Source organism: Coenobita brevimanus, chromosome 66 (genome assembly GCF_032717465.1).
Source record: "Coenobita brevimanus isolate Jiangsu-jjx chromosome 66, ASM3271746v2, whole genome shotgun sequence".
In the NCBI taxonomy this organism is placed as follows: domain Eukaryota; kingdom Metazoa; phylum Arthropoda; class Malacostraca; order Decapoda; family Coenobitidae; genus Coenobita; species Coenobita brevimanus.
Window position 1 is genome coordinate 9,577,192 of NC_137019.1, and position 12,395 is coordinate 9,589,586.

A 12,395-nucleotide genomic window follows, 5' to 3' on the forward strand; every position below is an offset into this window, starting at 1 on the left:
ACTCACAGTAGTGCAGTGATAGATTATAATCACCTCGTATATTCCGCACCAACTAGACTGGCAAAATAAACTGAAGGCAAAGGAACCTATAAAGATCCACATGTCCTTCCTATCCCTCTCTGTTTCCCCTCTTCTCTCCCTCCCTCCCCTTCACCTGTCTCTCCCTCCTCCTGCCCCTCTCTCTTTCCCATCACTTCCTCAGCACCTTCTGTCCTCCCTATTCCCTCCAGTGTCTGATCTCTCCCTCTCCTCCTTTCTATCTCTGTATTCTTTATTCCTCTCCTTCTTCTCTCCCTCCCCTCCTTCCTCTGTCTCTTCTCTGTCCCCCTCGTTTCCCTTCCTCTTCTCCCCCCCCCCTCTTCCCTCCCACGCTTTCTTCCCCATTCTTCCCTAAACCACCGGAGATTCCCATGTCCTACCCCCACCCCCACCCCCACTCCCCGTCTTCTTTTCATCCCATTCATTCCTCCTTCCCCGTCGTACTTAGTTTTGTCGCCTTATCCTTCCAGTCCTCTTTCCTCTTCCTGCTCCTCTTCTCCTCTGGTTCTTTTTCTCCGTTCCTCCTCCCTCTTCCTTTCCCATATTCCCCTCGTTCTTTCCCTATACTCACTGTCTCTATTCTCCCCATCCTTCCACTCCGTCTCCCCAATTCTCCTTTTCCTCATTCGCATTCCTCCACCTCTGTTTTCTTTCCCTCTCCTCCCCCGATCCTCCTTCCCTTTGTTCCACCTTCTTTCATCATGCCCACCTCCTTCCACACATTCTCCTACTCCTTCCTCTTCCTCGCACTCCGTCTGCTCCTCTCTTTCCACTTATTCATCTCATTCCTGTCCCCTCTGTCTTCTCCTCCTCTCCTCCAGTCCTGCTTCCTCTTCCTCGCCCTCTGACTTGACTCCCCCTCCACCTCCCACTCATTGTTCCCTTTCCTCCCCGTCTGTCTTCTCTCCCTGCCCTGCTCCCACTGACTCCCTCCTCCTACCGCTGTCAGACTTCCGTGGCTGTCCCAGTGTCGGGTAACAAATTGAGACATTATCGTGCTTGGAATATGTGATAATGTCGACCGTGCTTGCGACACACAGGCCAAACGACGCGGCCGACGTCATGCTCTGTTACCGTGCCACCCCCCTAACTCGCCCTGGTCATGCACGGTCCGTAGTTCCAGCCACCCTTACCCACCCATCCCTTCTATCCCCCATACGCCCTTTCCTACCTACTTGTACCACCCCTGCCCAATCCCTTAGTCCCCTATACACCGTCCCATATTTCCTATACCACTCCTGTCGCACCCCTTAGTCCCCCATATGCTCTCCCTTTCCATCCTATTACATCCCTAACCTACCTACCCCTCAGTCTCCCATACACCGTCCCCTACCTACCTATACCATCCCTGCCATACCCCTCGGTCTCCCATACGCCCTCCTCTCCCTGCCTATATCACCCCTGCCTTACCCCCATGTACCCCCATACACTTTCCCCTACCCACCTATACCACCCCTGCATCACTACCACCACCACCCAAATTGAAACATACATCATGCAGGGGAACGAGGTGGAATATGCGGTTCTGGCTGCGGTCATCCATCAGAATAACACCCACTGGCGGATACCGGGAAAGATTTATCGTGGACCGTACGCCGGGTAATGGCACAGCGTATCTAATAAGGGACTCTGATCACGCTTGGATTAAATAGGAAAAAAAGGGAACATAAAAGCACAGTTCCGTTCCCCTCCCCTCCCCCCCCTTACGTATATCTCCCTCACATCCATCCCATCCTCCCTCCCCCTCCCCCCTACACTTTCCCGACCCTCCCTCCCCTCCCTCCCCCACCCAGCATCAATTATCGACTTCATAAAGGCGTATATTTCGTTCCTGAACCTGTGTTGTTGGAGGGGGGACATTTCCGTTCTGGCTGGGTAAATGAATGCACACAGGGTCGTCCCATCAGCATCCCCCTCTCCCCCCTCTCCATGCCTCCGTACCCTTTTTCCCTGCTCCCTCGTCCCCCTAGTCCACCCAATTCATGCAAAATAGCTTGTACGATTAGCGTATTAAATAACAATACATGAGGCTGGGTGGCATTGGTTGGACGGGCCCGTAATGGAAAGAGGGAGGTGTGACGCAGCCGGAGTGAAATACGATATGCTTGATAGGTTAATCCGACTCGTGTTTTGACGCGGGTTTTGGGATGCCTAGGTTTAATTTTGATCACGGTGATTCGAAGCTTGTGATGGAAATGAATGGATTAGGGAGGCATCAGATCGCCTGGAATTCGAGATGATTACACCCTGCCCAAAACAATAACAGCCCGCATAAAGGTAAAGTGAGGTATTCCGTGCATCTAATTTAGCCAGGAGAGGTACTGGGGGTGGAGGAGAGGGGGCAATGCTAAAACTCGAACCCGTAGTGCGCCAAAAACCACAGCATAACAGCCTGCATAAATATAAAGCTAACTATTTCGTGCACCAAATTAAGCTGCGTCGTGCATCAAATTTAGCTGTTTTGTTAATAAATTTGCCAAGGGGTTGGTGAGAGGAGGGGCGGGGGGGTGGAGGGAGAATAAGTCGCTTAGGGAAAGATGTTGGGAACCTTCTTTAACCGACAAGAATACGGGCCCAAGACTCACGCAAATCATGAGACGGCCACGCTACCACAGAGCCAGCTTGACGCCCCTTGGGAGGGGGGAGGGACTGTTTAAATGTGGAACTACGACCTACAGAAAAAAAAAAAAAAAAAAAAAAGAGGGAAAAATCAATAACACGGTGCATAAATATAAAGTGAACTATTTTGTGCATCATAAAGTTAAAATTGACTAGTTCGTGGATCTAATTTAGCCAGAAAAGGCGGTGAAAAACAGGGACACATTAATCAAATTGGGACATACAGCAGGCGAAAAAAAAGAAAAAAAAAATGGTGCAATATACTGCATGAACGTGAACTGTTTAGTGCATTATAATGGTAACAAAAATATTTGTGCATCCCATTTAGGCAGGGAAGGTAGTAAGAATCACGGACACATTAATCAAATGGGGATCTGTAACAAGAAAAGAAACTGTATCATGCTGCATAAACATTAACTGAAATATTTGGTGCAATATAAAGGCAGAGAGAATTATTTCGTGCATCTAATTTAGCCAGGAGAGGTAGGAAGGCTAAGGGGAGGGGTTGGGGGAGGGAGACACAATGCTCAAACACGGATCCCATAATTCAATCAGTGCCTGCCATTGTTCCCAGAGGCCTGAGGAGCGCCCGTCCCCCGATAGTGCCACGAGTCGCTGATAAGACAGAGTTGTGGGGCCGGGGGAATGGCAGCTGCATTTCCGATTACTGGCCGATAAATGTAGACCCGATTCCAAAAGGGCAGGTGTGTGTGTGTGTGTGGGGGGGGGTGTATGTGTGTGTGTGTGTGTGTGTGTGTGTCTCTGTGTGTGTGTGTGTGTGTGTGTGTGTGTGTGTGTGTGTGTGTGTGTGTGTGTGTGTGTGTGTGTGTGTGTGGGGTGTTTGCATTGGGGACTGACGACAAGGAAGGGGACTTTAGTAGGTGCATTTCTTATTACTGGCTAATAGACGTAGACTCGATTCGAAAGGGGTGGTGTGTGTGTGTGTGTGTGTGTGTGTGTGTGTATGTGTATGTGTGTGTGTGTGTGTGTGTGTGTGTGTGTGTGTGTGTGTGTGTGTGTGTGTGTGTGTGCTTGGTGTTTGCATAGGGGACTTCAGACAGAGACGGGGACTTTGGTAGACACGCGACACTGATAAGGGGACAGTTTTACAGCGGGAGTGATAGATGGGCATATATACGCTCAGATAGGAGGACATCAACTGATAGGGACGACAGGTGAATAGACACGAGCACTCAGAGGCGAACATTTACACCTGACATTTGCATATAGACATTAACACAGGAGAGTGCACGTACAATCAAGCATTTACACATGGCCTTAAAGTATATACCGAGAGTCAAACATTTACAAAGGACGTTTGCATATAGACGTAAACATTAGGAATACACTTGAATGAAAACTTTTACACTTAAATGTTAGCATAACGGAATGAGTACGTGAGAAAAAATATTCAGTGCAATTTCCGAAGACAAATGAATATTACCTTACCTAACAACGAGCTTACTCATGCGTCTGTTTCTAAAATAGCACATCTTCTCACTGTACACATATTCTGGAACGTAGCTTGCCCAAATTTAGTCCCTAGTCAAGCAGATATTTTGTCCTGAAATTGCACCTTTTTTGTGAGGGAAGGGAGGGAGGGGAGTCGTAAAAACAGAACAAGTGGAGGTGGCGTGCAAGCTTAAGAGACCATGTAGGGAGAAGTCTGAATGAGCACGGTAGTGAAGTTATGGAGGTTTGAGGACGTATAAAAGGAAATAAAATGGGAAGCTGAGGTAATCTGGAAGCATATTTGATTTACCTTTTACTACCTGAATTTGCTGTGAGCTAGCTTTATCCGTCATCATATTTAACATAGCTCCCCCTTTTCGCCTTGTGGCTCATTGTCGCGAAGTTTATTGGTCTATTTTATTTTTCTCTCTCCCTTTATTAAGACTTTTGACAGTGCCGTCAATAGTACACACTTCTGCTGATAAACGTAACGATTTTTTGATGTTATGATATCTTAACATTTTATTTTTTCCTATGTAAACAATGCTTTTACCTTTTAATGTACTGCAGTGAGAATAAGCCCTCGCGTGCTAAGAATTCCTTGAGCTACATGTAGGTAACATTACGATAGCCTGAAGTGCAATTAACATTTTCAAGTCATGTGCTAGCTCTGTAGTTTAGACAAGATATTTCCTAACTCTTAAAAGGTTAAAATGAGATGTAATTCCTAAGTGCTTCTAATTACATAAAACTAGCATGAAGTGAGACCTGACTAATGGCTAGTATTTTTAAGATATGGATTACCCCAAGTTTAATTCGTAATTCTTAGCAGTTAAAGGTCAAGTAATATGATGTCCCCAAGGGCTATTAATTACGTAAAGTTAGTAACAAGGTTGACCACATATGTGGCTATCATTTTCAAGACATGGACCAAGAATATTCATAGCAGTTAGAGTTAAGGATGAGAGGAAGCCCCCAGGTGTTACTGATTACACAAAGCTAGTATCAAGTTAGGCCTATGTGCGATGCAGTCCCCAAGTGGCATTAATTATACAAAATTAATGTCGAGTTAGATCTGTTTTATGAAGTTTCCGAGTGTCACAAATTACATAAAGTTAGTATCAAGTTAGATCTGTTTTATGAAGTTTCCGAGTGCTACACATTACGTTAAGTTAGTATCAAGTTAGACCTGACGTGTGGCTGGCCTTCTTAAGACATGCCTGGCCGATTACCCCAAGTTTAACCCAGGTCTGCGCTGTCTGAAGGACCATTTGCACTCGCTCACTTAGGGGAGTCGTGGCGGAGGGGAAATGGCCTGTTGCAACTTCATCTTTTTCCTGCTTGTGTTTTACTCGCTTCTTTATTCCTGCTTCTGTTTAACCTTTTTCTGCGTTCTTCCTTGTGCTAACCTATTTTTTAATGCGTGGTTCTTTACTTTTGTCTTTTGTTCGAGCTCGTGTTTACCTCTGATCTTTCTTCGTGCTTCTTTGTACCCTTTTCTTTATGCTTGCTTCATGCTAAGCTTTTCATAATACGTGTTTCTGTACCTTTATCCTGTGCTTGTGTGTAACTCGGCTCTTTATTCGTGCGTGTATTTAATCTTTTATTTTTAGTGCTTGTAACATTCTTTTTTTTTTTTTTTTACCTTTGTTCATGTATATGTTGAATTGTTCTTTATGTTTGTATCACTTTATAAAATCATGCCTGTGTTTAACTTTATTTGTGCTTGCGTGTAACCGGATTACCTCTTCTTGTTTATTTTGTTTCAGCGCGTCAAATAATGCTGGTGCTTAACAACATTATTTTTTGGTGCTTATGTTTTACCTTTTTATTTACACTTACTTTTTTTTATTTATTCTCTTCTTTATTCGTTGTTGTATTTAATTCTGTTCTTCATTCCTGTATGTTTTTCATTTTGTTGGTATTTACTCTCCATATTTATTTGTACTTTTATTATAATCAACTTATTTCATGCTTGGAGTTGTTTTCATCTTTGTTTTGTTTTTTTATTCTTTATTTTCATATTCAGTTTTTTTTTCAACTAATTCTTAACTTGTAATTGTTATATAATTAGTTGAGATTATAAGACTGCTTAGTTTCTTGTTCATGGTCTCTTGGCATACCCCTTTAAGACCTTTTCCAGCTTTGCCACTTTATCGTAATTTATCCATATATTATTTACCTGTATGAAGTCCCCAGCTCTCTGTGGGATATTTATAGGCGTACACTCTAAGTTGGCTATTATTTGGATTACTTGTGAAAATAAGGTTAAAACTCGCAATGCAGTTTCGGCAAACCAGGATGGAGGCTAGAAATTGTGCTTTTTTTTTTTTCATAGAACATCTGAGCTTATTATCCAGTCTGCAATATCATCTTTAACAATAGTGGCACAATAAAAGAACAACTGAACTGCAAGTGATACCGCACGCTGTTGGGCTGTTGGGAAATGCGCTAATTAGAGAGTGGTTGGGCGTAATTAAGGCGGTAATGACAGAGCAAGTGGCACCGAGGTAAGGCAGGATGTTGGTGTGGATTACGTAATTAGTGTGCTATTACCCGCCACTTGTCCATTGTGGGGGTGGAGCGGCTAGAAGAGGGAAATGGGATGATATAATAACGCGGGTGTATTGTGTGTGGGAGGAAGAGAGAGAGAGAGAGAAAGAGAGAGAGAGAGAGGGAGAGAGAGTGTGTGAGTGTGTGTGTGTGTGTGTGTGTGTGTGTGTGTGAGAGAGAGAGAGAGAGACAGACAGACAGACAGACAGAGACAGAGAAAGACAGAGAAACAGAGGTTATTTTAATACCAGCACTGCAAGAAGGAGCTGTTGTTTTTATTACCTGTTTAGCATAAAGAGAGGCCATTTAACTCACCTCCTAATTTCTAATATGAGTCTCTATGCTTTAAATAATTAGGACACATAATTATCTCGCTCTCCAACCTGTAATTAAAGAGTAAGTGGGGACATCTCTGCTTAGAAATCGTCATAGCTTTATTATTTCATAGGTGTGGAGATACAAATTACTCTTCACTAGATGTATAGACTTCTTAACACCTTCATGCTTTCTGATATACTTTCCTTTCTCAGACATACCATTTCCTCCGTTACATAGACTTTCTTCCTCCGTCAAACATACTCTCTTCCTCCCCTTCCCTCCCCCCTCAGTGTCCTTCCCTCCCTCTCAGACGTATTTACTCTCCTTAATTTTATCTTCTGTTTCTCTTCCTAAAATTTACGCCACCATTTCCCGTTCACCTTTCTTTCCCTCCAGAATTACGCATCCTCCCTCCTCACCCTCTTTCTCTCCTTTCCTCTTCTCCCAAAATGATGCACCTTCCTCCCCCGCCTTCATAATTTCCCTCAGGTATGATTCCCCTTCCTCATTCTTCCCCCATTTCCTCCATTTTATGCTCCCCCTTCCCCCTCCTTTCTCCTCTGTTCTCCAAAAATTTGCATCCCTTCCCCCTTCTCCCTCCCCTTTCCCCCCAAATTACATCCCCACTTCTCCGTTTTTTCCTGTTTCTCCAAATTCGCGCTTCTGGTTCTCCCATTTTATCCCCTTCACCCCCATGATACGTCCCACTTTCCTCCCCTTTCCCCCTAAATCGCGCCCCTTTCTTTACCATGCTTCCTTCCTTCTCTCCCCAGTTATATCACCCCTTTTCCCATCTTCCCCCAAACTACTTTACCCACCCCTTCCTTTCCCCAAACTACTTTACCTACCCCTTCCTTTCCCCAAACTACTTTACCTACCCCTTCCTTCCCCCAGACTACTTTCCCCACCCCCCTTCCTTCTGACCCATTCCCCAAAGTTGTACACTCTTCTTCCCTCTTCCATCTCCCCTTCTCCCCAGACTACACCTCTTACACCTTTGTTTCTCCCCCTTTTCCCTCAAATTGCACCTTCCTTTCCCTTTCTCCTTTTCTTTTCTCCCCTGTCCTGTCTCTCTTTTCCCTTCCCCCTCCTCCCCCCATCCTTTCTCTCTCTTCCCTCGCCCTCCTTCCGCCTGCCCCCCCTTCCTCCATCCCACCCCTCTCTTTCTTGCAGTAGGATTCCGTGTGCCTCCTCCTCACGACCAACTCCCACCTCCCCTCGGAACCCTCACGCAGAAAGCTCTTGACTCTTTAAAACTGGAGGATGCCGTGACGAGACTAAGAGCGGCCTCAAGACGCAAGAGTTTATGAAGTTTTGTTGGGGCTGTGGGGTGTAGGTAGGGGATTTGGAGTGTAGGAGTGGGGTGTACCAGGGTGTAAGGGGGTGTTGGATGAGTGTTGAACGGGGACAGGTTGGTGTAGTAAAGTGTAGTTGCTATAAGAGAGTTGCAGATTGGTGTAGGTTAAGTGTTGTGGGGTGTAGGATCTAGTTTGGTGTATAGGATGGGTGTAGGAGGGATGAAAGGGCGTAATATTAGAGATGTTTGAAGTATTTGGGATTTGAGTATAGTAGGTGGGGTGTAGGTGAGTGACGGAGGGGTATAGATGAGGTAGGATGGGTAAAAAGTGTAAGGGGGGATATTTGGCTATAGATGGAATATTTTGACGTTGGTGAGTGTAAATGGGAGTAGAAGTGCGAGGGAGAAAGTAAGTGTAGGTGGGTGTAAGAGGCTATAGTTAGGTAAGTGAAGGTTGCAGATGAAAGTGTGATGAAGTAAGAGGGTTGAACGAAAGGTGTAGATGGACGTGAGAGGGTCTGCAGGTGGTGTGGTTGGGTGTAGGAAGGGTGTCAGAAGGTGTAAGGGGAGTACAGGAGGTATGTTGTGGGGTGCAAGTGGTGGGATATTGTCAGGGTAGGTAGGATATTGTTGTGTGTGTGTGTGTGTGTGTGTGTGTGTGTGTTGCATCTGAATAAAGTTTGTACGGATCTGGCTGGTTAGACGGGGTGCAGGTGGGATGGAGTGTACTGTAGGTTGGAAAAGGTATGGTGGAGCTGTTATTGTTATTGTTGCATACAGGTGAGAGAACAGTCAACAAAAGAAGTACTGAAACCCTTGTATTCAATAAAGGTGTTCCTGAGCGATATTTAGCCACGTTTTGGTTTGCTTGGTAATTAAGAGTAGTTGTGTGTGTGTGTGTGTGTGTGTGTGTGTGTGTGTGTGTGTGTGTATGGCAGTTGCGTGTGTCTAGTAGTTGTGTATGTCTGGTAGTGTATGTGTCTGGTAGTTGTGTGTGTGTGTGTGTGTGTGTGTGTGTGTCTGGTAGTTGTGCATATCTGGTAGTTGTGTGTGTCTGGTAGTTTGTGTGTGTTTTGAATTTCAGAGTAGGCCAAGCAACATCCCATGAATGAAAGACATGAAAGAAAAAAGTAGAAAAACGTTAAAGTTACAGGAATAGAACATAGAGTACAGTACAGTATTTCAAAGCTCTTCGTAGATGTTCCATAATGTAAAGTGCATCGGGAGTTTACATGCTTTTTTTCCTTTCTTTTTTTTAACCATAATTGTGTGCAGGTGGAGGTGTTGGGTTTATGCAGGTGCCAGCGGGATTGTATGTATATTAGGTGTCAGGTGCTTTGTTTCCTTTCCAACACAGGATGAATATATCGAGTTAGTGTGATGTGAATATGTATGGATTAGTCGACTGCTTAGAATCTGCACCGGTATCCAGGAATTTATAATGTAGTTCAGGGCTTCAGGTGATTCAATGTTTATGAACCAGTTAGAGGGAAACATGAGAGGGATTTGAATGTATTTATTTACCTATATTTTAACTTACTGATTTTAAGAGGAGAGGAACTGTAACGCATAGGTGAAGTGAATACGTCTGAGGCAACCTGAAGACTTCCTTATTATTTTATATTCATATACTTACTTCCTTTATAACATTTTTATTTTCAGAGGAGAGGAACTAACTCTTAGGTAAAGTGACAGTATCAGAGAGGAACCTTGAGGCTTCCTTGGATTTAGTATTTGCCTAGTTACTCCATTTTTAACTTACTTATTTTGAGACGGGGGGAACCGTGATGCTTGGGTAAAGACTTAGTATTTGAGAACTATCTGAAGACTTCTCTCGTTATAAACCCGTCTTGATGTGAGCAGGTGGTATCTAAAAGGAATCTAAAACCCTCAAATTGTCTGAATTGTGGTCTGTCCAATAGTTCCTTGAGCAATGATGTGTCTTTAGGGTGGTTTGTTGGTCAATTAGAGTTGGTACTGATCCTGATATCGCTCTTGTTGGAGGAGACTTATTATGTGTGAGAGATGATATTTGCCTTCACGTGGTGGTTAAAAGAGTACATTTATTTGTGTGTGTGTGTGTGTGTGTGTGTGTGTGTGTGTGTGTGTGTGTGTGTGTGTGTGTGTGTGTGTATGTGTGTGTGTGTGTGTGTGTGTGTGTGTGCGCGCGTTAACGACTAATTCTCTTTTAGTGGTCAGTAAAGGAGAGAGAATGACGCAGATATCTTTTCGTGACTTTATTTGTTCCTCCCCAGTGTTCAGATATGCTTGAATTATGTAAATTGAACTGTCGTAGGTGCCAAGAAGAGACAGATGTAAAAACAGATAGTATAAAGCCAACAGAACGACAGAAGGGAACAGAGACACCCACAGTAATTTGATCAAAGTCCATACAGGCATGGAGGATATGGAAGTATCTCAATAATCTAATGGGAAAAATATTCGAAGTCTGTATTTGCTGTGACGTAAAAAAAGTTAAGACTATGTCGTTAATTAAGTTGTATTCTTTAAAATAGGTCCTTATTATTATTATTTTTTATTTATTTATTTACTTTTTTTTGGCGCTTGAAAACTTATCTTGTTAAAAACTCACATGTGACACTTAACTGCGTAAGGAACAAATTAAATTTAAGTTACTTTGATGCGTACGTTTCTCTCTCTAATAATTCATTCAGTTATTTACAAACAGTTTAAAATTAAGCATTTGATACTTCCCGGCTATGGTCACAGCTGTCCAGACAATGTAGTGACTTGTATTTTCATGGTTATAGGCTTAATATATCAAGCTCAGCCACTGCAAGATTCATATCATAAATGAAAAAATATATATGACTTGAAAATAATCTTTGCAGTGAGAATTCTCCTTGAGCTCACCCCGATCCCCACGTTCAGACCTTAAGGGCGGACAACTTTATTTCTTCTTAATATGGATCATGTAAAGATGTTAAAATAAAGTGAAGAAAGTAGTAAGGTAAAGGAGTATCGGATAATGAATAATATCTATTTGGACACGTGTAGTATGACTTCACATATGCCAGGATGGATGTATGACAAGTTTTGCTCTGGTATTGTATTCGTCTACGAGTATTTTTGTGTTATCTTTATTCATGTCTCTGGATCATGCATTAATGAGGTAAACTGATGATGATAGCGATGATGATGATGATGATGATGATGATGATGCGACGGATGATAAAGGAATGATAACAAAGAATGCAGAATTTAAAGTTACCTGGAAGAGATAAAAAAAAAGAAATGTCGATGGTAGAGTGTTACATGATGAAGGTGACGATGAGGGAAAATGGGAAAGAAATAAACTGATGGATGCAAAAGTGGAATATAAGTGGAAGAGGCGGAAAAGGAAAGTAGCAGATGGCGTGTCACGTAAAAGAAAACAGGTGGAGCCCAGGTGAAAGAGGGAGGCAGGGAGAGAACAGCACCGAGACAGGAGGAAGATCTGTGTGTGTGTGTGTGTGTGTGTGTGTGTGTGTGTGTGTGTGTGTGTGTGTGTGTGTGTGTGTGTGTGTGTGTGTGTGTGTGTGTGTGTGTGTGTGTGTTCCCTTAGCGTTCTCTTCCTCTTCCTTTCTTTCCTTCCTCCTCCTTCACCTTGCTCTTTCCTTCTTTCCTCTTCGCTTCCTGTGTTTACACTTCTCTTCCCATTGCTTCTCTTGCTCCCAATATTTCTCCTAAGTCTTCCTCCTTTTTCTTCCTCCTTTTTCTCCTAATCTTTCGTCCCCATCCCTTTTGCACCTTTTCTCTTCCCTTCCACTTCCTTCCTCTCTTGCTCTTCCCTTCCTCTTCATATACTTCCCCTCTTCCCCACCCCTTATGCTCTTCCCCTCTACCCTTTCCTCTTCTCTCTCTCTCTCTCTCCTCCTCCTCCTCTTTTCCCCTTCCCTCCCCAGCGGACATAACCTGCCCGGAGAGAGAAACATCACGAAAGGAGGATTTAGCCTGTCTTCCCCCTCTCCTCTTTCCTATATACGCTTCTCGCCCTCCTGTTTCTCTTGGACTTTAGGAGGGTAGGAGATGGCGTGGTCTATATTTATTGTCTAGTATTTTCCGGTGCCCCCCTGACGGTGCAGCATCACGGACAAACACGGACGTGAGAAAAGAG